The sequence below is a fragment of the Panthera pardus genome, unplaced genomic scaffold (genome assembly GCF_024362965.1).
Source record: "Panthera pardus isolate Hobbes unplaced genomic scaffold, ASM2436296v1 HiC_scaffold_16, whole genome shotgun sequence".
NCBI lineage: Eukaryota > Metazoa > Chordata > Mammalia > Carnivora > Felidae > Panthera > Panthera pardus.
Window position 1 is genome coordinate 117,005,084 of NW_026526721.1, and position 13,326 is coordinate 117,018,409.

The following is a 13,326-nucleotide window of genomic DNA, read 5'->3' on the forward strand; positions in this document are numbered from 1 at the left end:
AGAATACTACTAAAACATGATCTAAATTTGTATTTTATTTGCATCAGTCATAAAATAATTGATATTTTAGTCCCATCTAGATGGGTGAATAGCAATAGCCACTTGCAAGTTTTTCCTAATTCCTCTTTTGATTTCATATTTTTAAAATTCTTCCTTTCTTCTGCATGCCGCATGTACATATTTTAAAATATGTATGTGTCTTTTTGCAGTAATTGTGATTTGATATTTAATGACTATAATAAATTAAACAGCATCTATCTAATAATAAAAACTACATTACATTCATAGTCTACAAACCTTTATAATCGGGTTTGAAACTTCTAGGAAAAGTGAAAAGAAACCGAGTTGGAGCTCTGATCATGTTGCATTAGGTTATCACTGTACTCTCTCTCTTTTTTTTAATGTTTATTTATTTTTGAAGTAGAGAGAGACAGAGTGTGAGTGGGGGGCGGGGGGGGGGGGTGGGCAGAGAGAGAGGGAGACCCAGAATCCGAAGAGGCTCCAGGCTCTGGGCTGTCAGCACAGAGCCCGACGCGGGGCTCAAACCCACAAACCGCGAGATCATGACCCCAGCCGAAGTCGGACGCTCAACCGACTGAGCCACCCAGGCGCCCCACTGTGCTCTTCATATTCAAAACAGGGTCTGCATATGTGACAAGAAGCTAGAATGTCTCCTGTAGATCACATCAGAGAAGTGTTACATCCTCTGCTCACTTAAAACTAATAAAATTTCTCTTTATGTAACGTTCTTTGTATTAGCGCCTACTGCATCTATTTTCAGGTATAGCCTCATTACTGAAAAAAACCCAGGGAGGAAAAATCCTTGGTGAAATACCACAATGAAATGAGTTCATTTTTAGAAAATTTTTAAGGATGACTGAAAATGTAGGACAATTAATCACATTGTCTTATGTGGACAGTAAAGGTGAAATATGGGGTATTGTAATAAATCTCTCATGGATTTGTGATAGTCCAATTAGGGTAGGCTAATCAGATATTTGGAAAGTAATGTACTACCCATTGATTTTCTTTGCTAGAGGAATGGGATCTCACCATTCATATCTCCCAAACCTTGACACCTAATTACTATCAATTTTGTTTATTTGATCCATATTTTTCTATTCCTTTTACTACAGCAAAGTCTGCTGAAATATTGAATACCGGTGATGGCCTTTAAGCTTGAATTTGAGACATCTCCTTGTTTCCTGGAGCGGCTCAATGCAGTGGTCTGAAGGGTGAATGTGAATCATAGATCAAGGGGGATTATGTGAGTCTGGCTGGAACTTTATCAGCTGTCAGATTTTTTTTTTTTTAATATATGAATTTTATTGTCAAACTGGTTTCCATACAACACCCAGTGCTCATCCCAAAAGGTGCCCTCCTCAATACCCATTCAGCTGTCAGATTTAAAGTGCATGCATGAAGTTGTAGGTAGAAGACAAGGTCAGAAATATGGGGCATGGAATTCCAAACAGATTGGGAAAGGGAAAATGAAGATGGTTCAGGAAGAAGCTTAAATGTTAACTTCTTGGCCTAACTAGATAGGGTGGGCTTAATGGGCAAGGCCAGGCAGGACTCACACAAATTACAGCAGAGTGGATTAACTATAGTAGTGAATCTCAGGAAATGTTCTTGTCCCCTCTCTCCATTTTGGCTACAGCAGCCCCGATGAGTGACACTTGGCTTCCTCTTTCTTTTCTGTTTAAAAAGAATAGTCTCTCTACTCTCATCTTTCTTCAACCCCTGCCCAATTCCCAATCCCCACCGAGGGAGGACAAGTCTGTTTAGTATGCCTGCTGTAGTCATAGCGCCACTGTCCCTAAATTGTCAAGTACATCAGAATAGTAGGTGATAAAATGTGAATGACTACAAAACATTTGTAATACTGTTCAGTGGTCAGAAGGAATGATATAGATCTGCATATTATAATGTAAACAGAGGGGCACGTGGGCGGCTCAGTCAGTTGAGCATCCAACTTCGGCTCAGGTCATGATCTCACCGTGTGTGAGTTCGAGCCCCACATCGAATTGCACTTTCAGGACAGAGCCTGCTTGGAATTCTCTCTCTCTCTCCCTCTCTCTCTGCCCCACCCCTACTCATGCTCTCTCACTCTCAAAATAAATAAATAAACTTTAAAAAATTAAAATAAATAAAGATCTAAATATTATGTTGAAAAAGGCAGAGCAATCATTTTGTGTAAATTATAAGCATTTAAATTATAAGTATTACAGGCATACATACAGGTAAGTTAATTTACAGAAGATAGCTTAGAGGGACATACATTAAATGTGTCAGTGTGGGGGGCGCCTGGGTGGCTCGTTTAGTTAAACGTTGGACTCTTGATTTCGGCTCAGGTATGATTTCACGGTTTGTGGAGTGAAGCCTTGTGTTGGGCTCTGTGCTGCGTCAGCACAGAGCCTGCTTGGAATTCTCTCTCCCTTTCTCTCCGCCTCTCCCCTATTCATGTGTACACGCGCTCTCTCTCTCAAAATAAATAAACTTAAAAAAAGACGTGTCAGTTTGGGTGCCTGTGAGGGAAGAGGAGTGATATTTGGGATGGAGGATGAAGGGAAAATGAGGAAACAGGAACAGGTGGCTGGGTACAGACCAATCATAATAAAGTGCCATAGAATAAGAAGTGAAAATCAAATCACTTTGTTACGCCTCCTGTCCAAACTGAACACATGAATAAATGAATGAATGAATAACATTAAAATCAATTAATGAATGTCTGAAATCTCATCCTATTTTTTTCACCCTATAATTTGACTAATCACTGAATTTTATGAAGAGAAACCATTTTTGTTTGCTAAGTTTAAAATTGTTGCTCAAATTTATCCAGTAGGATATCAAGGAGAATTCAGATAACACTTTGGATTTGGAATGTCTTTAGAACTGTTTTGAGAGATTCCTCCCTAACATATCCATGGGAGGACACTGAAGCTAGAAACTGGGATTTGCACAAGCTAAAGCCATTGGCACAGAAAGGGACTTCCCAACATGTTGTTCACACTGCTGGGTAAATAGCTGGTCATGGGATGCCTGGGTGGCTCAGTTGGTTAAGCATCTTACTCTTGATTTCAGTTCAGGTCATGATCTCAGGGTTTGCGAGTTTGAGCCCTGCCTTGGGCTCCATGCTGACAGCTCTGTCTCAAAAATAAATAGATTAATTAAAAAAACAAAACAAAACAAAAAAACTAGTCATAGCATGCACAGTTGCTCGCTTTCTGGCTTGCTGTTTGGCATAGAGAGAGAAACATAGTTCCAAGAAGTGAGAAAATATGGATCAGGCATCTGTGGAGTGAGACTTCTCGATATCTTAAACCACTGGCAAAAAATTGACAGTGTTTTATTAGCCTCTGTTAAGAACTAAAGACTACTTATCCATTTATTTATGTGGCAATGAAGGTGAAATTTTGGCAAGTTAATTGATGACCATAAATAATGTAATTACAAGTGTAAAACTAAAGGGGAGAGAAGCAGTGGATCTGAGAGGTCCTGAGGAGCTGTTGAAAGCAGTTGAATTAGAAACTTGAGGGATTTGGTACTAATCCCCACTCTCTATGACTGAGTCCCTTCCTCAGTAAGGTGGATGTGATAACATCTTCAGAAGAAGACCCTGAAGGACTATAAGGTCCTAGTTGTTAGGATCAAGTTTCCACATGGACACCATGTTCTCTTAGTAGGAAATTGTTTGTGATCTTAGTTTACAGTAAGGGATAAAGGCATATCGCTGAGCACACGTGAAAAAACATGACTTGCAAATTAACATCTATCAGGTGGGCAAACCTTTCATAAAACATAATTTCAGGGCTGCCTGGGTGGCTCAGTTGCTTAAGCAGTCGCTCTTGATTTAGGCTCAGGTCATGATCTCATGGTTGTGCAACAGAGCATGGTTGAGGCTCCTTACTGGGCAGGGAGCCTGCTTGGGATTCTCTCTCTCCCTCTGCCCTTCCCCCACTCATGCGCACATATGCACTCTCAAAAAAAAATTAGAAACAAAAGTTTCATAAATTATAATGGCTATATTATTTAGATACTACGCTTGATCTTAGCCAAAAGGCCGAGAAGTGATTATACTATTTAGATAATTATGGCTTTAAAGATTCTTTAATGAAGCTGGAGAAAAAAAACATTCATGGAAATATCAGATAGCTATTTTATTACTAGAGCCAGCAATAATGTTACTATTATAAATCTCCATTTAATTTATCTGATGTTTCTTTATGTCCCCTTATTTTAACCTTACAAGAATTTTCTGAGGGAAAGAGGTTTGATATGATTCCATCTAGAATGGAAGAGACTGAGGTTCTGTGTGATTCCTTTTAACAGGCCATACCATTTGAAGTGCTTGAAGAACACTGAGAGGGATTTTTTTTCTAGCTCTGACATGGGTCTAAACTTTTTGCATTATAGAATAATAGGTAACAGCTCAGCTCCACCCTAGTATAAAACTCTGTCATATCCACTCTTGTTCTGAAATGTAAAAATATTGGGTCCTATGACACCTAGTACAAACCATAGATAGGGTGTGATTTAGGATACGGTGGTCAATATCCGATTTTGACTGTGAGTACTAGAATAATAAGATTTTAAGTCTTTTCTCTTACAGTATCATACAAATGTGTACCTCCAGAGAATGGGCACTGAAGTATAAAATTGCAAGGACTGTTAATGCACATATACCAATGGAGACATTATCATATCATATAAAGCTGGAATGAGAGTCTCTTGTTTAAATATGTAAACAAGTCAAGCCACTCACTGTGTATGATGTAGGCAATTTGCGAAATTATGCAAAGTGTTTAAGGTTACCAAGACATGTTAATACACTGAGGCACAATTTAATGCTTGGTGTGTTTTCCAAATGTGCATAATTTACTCCTTGGTACTGTTTTTTATGATGTGTGACAAATATCCCCAATGCCAAGTGATTAATTTTCAAGTAATAGGGAGCTTTTTTCCCCATCTTGCTTTGGTAAACTTTTGGACGAGCCCAGACTGACAGGCTTTTGCCATGGCTCTGAGCAGGCCACCTTGGTCTTGGCCTTGGCCATCTGGACAGAGGCGATGGTATCAGACATCCCTCACCTACTATGTGCATCTGAACTTTGAGAAAATGTAGTACATTTGGCTGTTTAATGTCCTGTATTGATATTATGCTCCACTGTCTGTTTGCATAGACTCAAGACTTTCTCTGTTCAAGAATGTCTGGGGCGCCTGGGTGGCTCAGTCAGTTGAGGGTCTGACTTCAACTAAGGTCACAATCTCATGGTTCATGGGTTTGAGCCCTGTGTCAAGCTCTGTGCTAACAGCTTGGAGCCTGGAACCTGCTTCCAATTCTCTGTCTTTCTCTCTGCCCCCTGCTCGCACTCTGTCTCTGTCTGTCTCAAAAATAAATAAATATTAAAAAAAAAAAAAAAAAGAAGGGAATTTCTGGATGGCCTCTAGAACTTGACCAGGTCCTCTGTGAATATCCCTATCTTTGTCTCCATGGGAATTTTGACTACGGTTCTCAAATTTCAAAATAAAGCTAACTAATCATTTCTGTACATGATCATCAATTCACATTCTCTTTTAAAATTTTCTTGGCCATCTTTAAAAGATGTACCTCTCAGAGGTGAAATGGAATAGCATGTGTTGACAGAAACAGAAAAAGGAAGAAAATAAATGGCGTAAGCAAAATATACTGCAGCACAGAGATAAGAAGAGATGTATACAAAACAGTCTGTCATTCATTAAAAAAAAAATCCCATAGCCTTTAGGCTGAGATCTACAGGGAAAAAAATGGCAGCAGAAAAAAGGAGTCTACCTGCCAAATATATGGTAGTGTTCATTACTAAATTGAAAGCCCTTGTAGGGTTATGATATAAATGTTACTGTGTCAGTTGAGTCAAAGTTCTGTTGAGTGTGTACTGTTGAGAGCCTGCAACCTCACCACTGTATCCACTGCAAGGTCCCCCCTACATTCTGACCCTGGGGGAGGCTCCAGACCATGTAGCAAACTCCATGTGCTACGCCAGACCTAGAACTTGTCTTAATTACTACAGTATCGACTTGGGAGTGGAGCAGAATTACTGGAGTGCTGTTCGAAGACAACAAAATAAGTGGGCAGTAATAGTGGCAGATCAGAAGAATTGGTTCAGACCAAGTATTTGAGGCTCACCTTCAACGGTGAAGGTAAAAGAAACTTGGCGGTAAGTTTTCTGTTTGCCAGCCCTGTGACAGGATCGTGATGTGCCTAGTTCTGATGAGCAAACAATGACCTTGTAGATTTGGGGAGAGTTGGCACATATGAGATATGATTACATCCTTACCACTAAGTGAATATACACCTGACAAAGGGGAACATACTCTCTTGTCATGCACAAAATAACAATGATAATAACTAAAATTTATTGAGTGTTTTACTATGTGGCAGGCATTATTCTGAGACTCCTTTCTATGCTACTTAATTTTGACACAAACCTAACATGCCAGATGCAAATTCTCAACCCTTAATCATTCATGCTACTGATCACTGTAAACTTACTTAAGTATTTAAATACTCTGATCCATGAGATAAAAAGCAATGAACTAATTAAAAATGAAAGTAGGAAACAAGCATTTGGATTAGGCTTTCTAGGAGCATTCCAGAGTTTTGAGAATAGTTAGACATGCATTTGGACATAAATTTTCAAGAAAAATATTTTTTCATTTATGAAAATAGGAGGCCACGTGATTCTCTGTGGAAATTTTAGGTAAAGAAAAAATTCAAAGCTATGAAATTTTAAATGGAATAGAGGAGTGTTCTCAACCTTAGTCACACATTGGACTCACTTGGGGAACTTTAAAAACTTAAAAATGTCTGAGTTCCACTCCAGATATTCTTACTGAATTGGTGCCATATGTGGGTTTCTGGAAGCTGGCCAGGTGGCATCCACTGCAAAATCTCAAGACTTGACTTGAGGGTAGCTTCTGGTAAAGCCTAAGCACTCAGGAGGGAATCAGGGTGACCTGGGTTGGAAATCACAAATCCTCATGTATGAATTGTTTGATTTTGGAAGATGAACTTTTACCTTCTGAGATTCAGTCTTCCCATGTATACTATGGGGATAATAATAGCACTTTGAATTTGCAGAATGCGCACGAATCTCTTGGCAATGCATACATGTCTTTTAGCGTAGTGCTTGGCATTTCATCACTCAAAAACACTGCAGGCGGATAATAGGTGAGAGTTTCCCCCCAAATTATGAGACAGTGACATGGAAAATCAGTAAGGCAGAGCTATTCCTTACTGAGTTTAATGTTTGAATTGATGATCTCTATGCATGTTAAATGATATATATTTACCTATTTATCTATAAGCTATCTTTCCATTCGTCTATCAATTATTAGCTAACTAGCAAACTAATAGCTTTTGTAGAGCAGGGATTCCTCCTCATTTTCTTGGTACTAACTTAGATTCCAAGGCACATTAGAGAGTCAGACGACATGAAAATGTAAATAAGGCAGCTTTACAGAATTATTTTCCTATCTTCCCTCCCACCCCGAGAATCTTCGCAATCCCCAATGTCTCAGTCTTCTGGGATCTCTCTCTGCCTTACCTCAGTCTTGCTTACTGAAATGTCCATTAGGAAATCCAAGACCTCTTTTTGACTACCCTGGAGAAGGCATTTAATTTGTTAACATGTTAGTCACATTGGCCATTGTTCTAAGAGGCCCAGAACCATGAGTCATTCCATCTTTCTGTGAGGTCTTGTACTGACTCCTGACTAAGAGTCAACATCTGCTTTTCTGATTCTGCTTAATTCCCTATTTCCTGGTTCATAACCATGACCATGTGGAAGTTTCAGGTTTTTGACTGCCATAAGCTACTGTTCCCAAGTAATGGCAGATGAGCAAGTGCTTTAGGACGTGACATCACTCAAGAATACATGCTTATGAGTTACTGCCAATGTCTTGGCTATTAACCTTCTTCATTGGGCCAGATATATTTTAAAATGTCTCACTTTTCCATTGTATCAGAGTTAAGGGAGTCTGATTAAAGTGGGCATATGTCCTTTTTTAATTAATTAATATGAAAACACAGCAGTAAAGACACTTGCTGATAATAAAGGAACCATTTTTTAAAAGTCTAACATATACTTATTTAAACAATTCATAATTGTTCTTTAAAGAAATATTTTTTTAATGTTCTTTTATCTGGCCACATTCCATTCATTCTACATGTGTTAGTTTAAGCATCATAACAAACTTGTGAAATTGATGCTATTACTATGTCTAGTTTACAGCTAAAAAACCAAGGACATCCAATTAGAAACTGATGGAGAAAAAAATTAAATGTAGGCAATCTGGTTCCCAAAAATGGATTCTTTAACATTATGCCCTCTTATCAACAGCAAAGGTTTACCAACACAGTAATGCCCTAACAGCATGCAAAAAATTCCTTTTTATTTTTTCTGGCATTTAATCACGGTCAAGTGATAATACTGGGTTCATTGTTCCTTTCTTTATTTAACTCTGTTAAGTGATGCCTTGTAGGGAGGTCCCTGATCATGAAGTTATCAATAATGAAAGTTTTCTTTCTAGTGTTCAAAATACGCAACCTGAAGCAATGGTCCTCTGATACAACATTTTTCTTTTGCAGCTCCACTTTCCTTCTGAAAGTCATTTCCCTTGGACAGATTTTTCCAATTAGATCATTGTCTCTCAGGTAAAACTCGGCTTCCAGCTTTTTCAGCGGTTACTCAAAATCTGACATTTTTTTTTTCTGATTGCCTTTTAAAAGCTAAAACCCTGAGTTTTTGTAAATTTTTCCTGCATAAACTGTTTAAATTGGACCTAGTGATAACTTCATTTATGAGAAGTTTTTAAAGGCTCCAACTAATTTTCATACAGAAATATCCTAGATAGAGTAACTCCTCCTCAACTTGGAACCCTCTTTGTCAGTATGTAATTATTACCTAAATATCACCAGTCCTAAACTATATATGGACACAAAGGAAATCACATTAATCTTCATAGCTCAAATGTCTAGTCTTACCAACTGCATATGCAGAAATTCCACACAGTTCCCTCTGGTGTTTCTCCTGGACCACAGGGGTGCCCTTGTGGGAATTCACACACCTGTCTTTTGCATTACCAGATGGCGTCCATCAACTCCATTCCTTCCTGTTCTGACTTCTCTGTGAAGCTCCTAGAAGTGTAGCACCAATATGGTTGGTGGCAAAGTGCATAATGGGAATATTATAAGAACACCAATGAGCACATGAAGGACACTGTCCAAGTCTGTGTCTCACGCCGCCCATCCCTGTAGGGCTGGAGATGTGCTAAGTTCTGCGCAGATGAGGAGGAATTACACTCTCCAAGTCTGCATTGCCCTGTGTCACCTCAGTCCAGGAACAGCAATATTTCTACCCAGCGTCTCTTAAAAAATAGCAACCTATTTTCTGGCCCTGAACCATTTTTCATAAAGGGCTTAAAACTTGTCCAAGTGATTGGGCAGGGAACAGCTGCCCTAAAATAATAACCATTTCTTTCCATCGGTTTTCTCTCCCCTGGGCCCCTTTATGAAAACTAATGTCAAAGTTCCTTTCTCAACCTTCTGTGTAATGTGTACCTCTTGTCCCTGTGCAGAGACTGGAGTGTAAGTTACATAATTCCACTCAGCAGACACACTTATTCCAGGATTTACTTCTATTTACTTTTCTGTGGCTAAGACCATTTTGATTCAACCAAAACATGACCAAATCATGTTTCTGTTGGGGAACAATTAGAAAAAGAGGAAGAAAAACCTGGAAATAGCAATGAGAAATGAAGGAGACAACAGAGTTTAAGAATAGAGGATCTGCAATTAAGTCTCGGGGCTATAAAGGTCAGCTAGAGTGTTAGACCTGCACTCGTGAGATTATTAGAAAAATAGAATTTAGGTGTGTTCTGTGGAAAAACAAATACAAACCTTTTAGTGTGATGTCATCTTCACCTGGGCTAAGATTCTATAACCCCAAATGTTGGGGAAGCCTGTTGAAAAATACCTTTTTAGCATAAATGAGTGCATTACATAAAGATACCTTCCATTCTTCCATCTCCAACAAAGTATTCATTTTCAGGACTGTAGGGAGATTACAGAGGATATTAATAACTCTAAACCGTGTATCAAACACCCATTAACATTTGTGTGGAATCTCAGATCCTAGAAAATGAAAACACTTCTAGGCGTGTGTTTTTTCTGCAACCAAGACAAAAAATTTAAAAAAATCTGGATGAAGGTGTTGGTAAGAGAAAATCTAAGGCTGTTATCTAGTGAACAAAGGGACAGTAAATGGAAATGAATTTTAATGTCTCATTATTAGTAATTTGGGATGTGCAAAACACCTTTTATGTTTTACTCTAGTAAAATCTTTTCATTTTAGTGATTGTAAAAGTCCCTTTTGCATGTAACTTTGATCTTCTGAATCCTGTTTTCCCCAGAGGATCTTATGCTTCTCGATGAGTAAGACAGGGTCTGCTTTTTTCTCTTTACAACTCATCTTCATAAGGTGAATGGCCGGCTAGGAGGTGTCATAGAATTTCAAATAATTCATCCTTTTGGATTACGAAGAATTATATTTTTGTGAGTTTAATGAAAATTCCATTATCATCAAGGACATGCTTTATTCTTTTAGCAGGACCTATGTTTGTTTTTGAAAAATCTGTAATATTGGTCTCCACCATGTTTGTGTGTGTCATCAGAGAGCAGTAATAAAGGAGGCACTGTGTATCAGGGTCACGTACCACAGGATCAGCTGAAAACCTCACCATCTGCTTGTTAGAGAGTGTGTGATTTGAGAGTGACAGAGCATCCTCTCAGATCTCTCCACTCATTCCTGATGGCTGAGAGGACCAGATCCTTTCACCTAGGGTACTGGTTTAGATGTTAACAGGAAGCATATCTCTTTTTCATGTGAACTTCATTAGCTCAAAGAAAGAGTGGGAAGCTTGAATTTGTAAGACAAAAGAGAAGGGGGAAATTTTCTAAGGAAGGGGTTTGGGAAAGGAGATTAGTAGGTAGAAGAGGGAAGAAGAGGAGGGAGAATTATAAAGGAGAGAGAAGGAGAGAAATTGAGTGGGAAGAGGAAGGAAGGAGGAAAGGAAAAAGATCTTTATGAGCCAATTGCCAAGATCTATAGCCAACCTTTCTGTGGTACATGACGAAAAATTAAGTTAAGGTTAAAATTCCTGCCCTTTGTTCTACTGCTCTGTGAAGATCCACCAGATTCTTCCTATTCTCCTATTGTATCTCAGGCGTGTGTTTGATATGGAGAAACTAGCAGGTAAAATGCCCTTAGGAAAAGGGATGGTAACTGTTCAACTTCCAAGGATTCCATGGAGATAGGGTTGTGTGCCATCCCCAGTCCCTCTTAGAAAACAAATTAGTCATCCCTCGTTTCCTACCTGGCAAGCACGGGAAGCAAGCACGGGAAGCTGTGAACTAGAACTCCTGAATAGCAAGGACTATTTCTACAAGATTAAAGGGAAGGGGACCGATTACTGATGGCAGTCAAGGTAGGAAACAGGAACACTAACAATGAATGCTCACAGGTGACTAAAATCAGTCAAAGTGATGGCTGAAAACTCACCAAAAGTAGCTGTTTTCAGAGAGAATTTACTAGATGTTGAAAGGACTAAAGTTTAGAGGCTGGTGAAGTAATTCCATATTTTATGAGGTCAAAGGTGGACATAGACCCCTTGGAGATCACAAGGAGATCCAGGTACCATCTGAAGACATCTATGGGCATTTTCTCAGATTTCCGGTAACAGGCAGAATGAAACTTACCTCATCGTTATTAAAAGGCAGTGAGAACAGAGCTAGTCTGAGGAAGGTCTCCCATCATGCCTTCTGTGGCCCATGGCCACCCACAACTATTTGAAAGAAGGGTGTTAGTCCTGAAAGAGTGAGTGTAGTTATTTGGCATATTTAGGATTTAAAGCAGCATTCCTGACATTCAACCCCTCCCTCCTTTGTCCCTAGGCAGTTCCCTCCTGTGAAAATAAAAAACCCTTAGGCTTTCCTGCTGGGACAGTAAAGAGAAGAATGTCAACTTATAGACAGAGTATAGCAAACCCTGAAAGGGATCTTAATGGATTTCTAATCCAACTGTCTTAGAGAAAATGTTAACCCAGAAAAGTTTTTTATACATCCTTACAGTTAAGGAGTCAGGGTGAGAACTCATTTCTTATTCCATTTGCAGGATAATATCCTCTACCCCTTGTTGTAAAAGTTACAAAGTGGAGTGGAAAAACCCTGAACAAAAATGTTTTTAGATTCCTTGTTATTTGAATTATTTCTTCTTGTTAAAATCCCCATGGGGTATACGTATTGTGTAACTTTTGCACTAAATCCACACTGTATACTGAGAAACAAATATTGTTCCATTAAAAAAAAAAAAAGGAAATGAATGTACTAGAAGTATGTTGATTCTCTAATCAGCTGACCAGAAACTCAATATATCAGAGGGTTTAGTTGTGAAAATTGATTTTCTAGGTCTAAATATTTTATAGGTGATTTTACCTGATACTATTTCCAGAGATACCTATTAGAGATATGTAGGCAGTTTGCTAAAAAGTTACTAGTTGAGAATGGAAGTCTGTGTGGTCCCCTGACCACTTACATGAACTGATGTATGTGATTGCATGGTCCTGAATGAGGCAGTGTATTGTGTAATTTTATGTTACTACATATGCTATTCTTAGACCTCCTATTACACTGAGGTTCTCTATAATAATGACAGATGTATGATTCATCAGGTTGTCATAAAAAAGATGAAAGACTTTAGGAAGCAAAAAGAATGTGGTAAACACTAAAGAATACATGTGAATGCAATAAGGAGGCCTCAGGATTTTGTTTAAAAATTTAAGAATTTAAGAAAACATTGAGCCTTTTAACCTTTTATTCCACAAATAGTTTTAAGTGCTTATTATGTGAATATGCATTTAATTTATATTTAAACTTAGAGTTGACTAATGTCGCATTTTATTGAACGGTGACTGCACCAGTCAGTGTTCCAGCCTGAAACAATTCCAGTCAGATGGCTCAACTGAAGACTTTACTGAAAGGACTGATTTACAGAGGTGTGGGCAAAGACAAGAAAGTCAGAAAGTGAGATGCGGGAGACCAAGATAATCAGCAGTGGGAAGCTGTTACTACCCCTTAGGGAGTAATGAACTTTTAAAGCCTAATAAGGAGAGCCATGGGTAAAGCGCCAACTCTTAGGGGCCATAGTCATGAAGGCATACAAGCAATGCCAGAAAACATGGACTTAGCATGTGTGTGTGTTGGGGGAGGTCAGAGGCTAGGAATGTGGT

At 38.7% G+C, this 13,326-nt stretch overlaps 1 pseudogene; it reads right to left on the bottom strand.

The window, feature by feature from the left end:
* Positions 1 to 3,987: 3,987 nt before the first annotated feature.
* Positions 3,988 to 4,075, bottom strand: LOC128777543 (U2 spliceosomal RNA; annotated as a pseudogene).
* Positions 4,076 to 13,326: the final 9,251 nt, after the last annotated feature.